This window comes from Orycteropus afer, unplaced genomic scaffold (assembly GCF_000298275.1).
Source record: "Orycteropus afer afer isolate SDZICR_OR568_19922 unplaced genomic scaffold, OryAfe1.0 scaffold00846, whole genome shotgun sequence".
Taxonomy (NCBI): Eukaryota; Metazoa; Chordata; class Mammalia; order Tubulidentata; family Orycteropodidae; genus Orycteropus; species Orycteropus afer.
Genome location: NW_006922433.1, coordinates 24206 through 25138, shown reverse-complemented (window position 1 = coordinate 25138; position 933 = coordinate 24206).

Here is a 933-nt window from a genome sequence, read left to right as displayed (position 1 = left end):
TCCATTTCATTTTTGACAACTTCCAACTTTCCTAGATATACTTTGTACATTCCATGTTCTGATTATCAATAGATGTTTGCAGCTGTTTCTTCTTGTATTGAGTCATGTCACTTCAACAAATGGAGACCTCCAAAGCTCTACTTTATCCATATCATTAAGCTAGGCTCTACTCTGATGATGAAGCTTTTTCCTAGTCATATTTTGAGTGCCTTCTGACCTGGGTACTCATCTTCTGGCACTATCTCAAACAGTGTTTCAGGGCTATTCATAAAACTTTCCAGTAATATATCAGAAAATTAGAAATGAATAACACAAATATTAGGGGAAAAGCCAAATACATGGAAAGTAAATAACATTGTCCTTAAAAACTACTGAGTAATAGACTACATTGTAAAAAGAATTAGTTCCTAGAATCAAATGAGAATGAATATAAAATATACCAAAACTTTTGGGACACAGCAAAAGAAATGATCAGAAGTTAGTTTAGAGTAATAAATCTACATATCAAAAAAGAAGAAAGAATGAAAACTAATACTTTAAACTAACATTTCCAACAGTCAGGGGGAAAAAAAAAGCCAAGACTCTCAAGCAGAAATGAAAGTACATAAGAGCAGAAATAAAGCAGAAAACAAAAAGAATAAAAAGAATAAACAAGACTAGACATTGGTTCTTTGAAAAAAATTAACAAAATTGACAAACCACTGGTAAATTTGACAAAGGAAATAAAAACCAAAAAAATAAAATAAAAAAAGATAAAAATAAAAATATCACACCTAAGAATGAAATAGTCCACGTCACAACAGAACCAAATAATAATAAAAAAGGATAATAACAGAATGCTATGAGGAATTGTATTCCAACAAATTTGAAATTCAAGAAGAACTGAATAAATTTCTAGAAACTAATTATATATATGCTAAACTAACACAGACT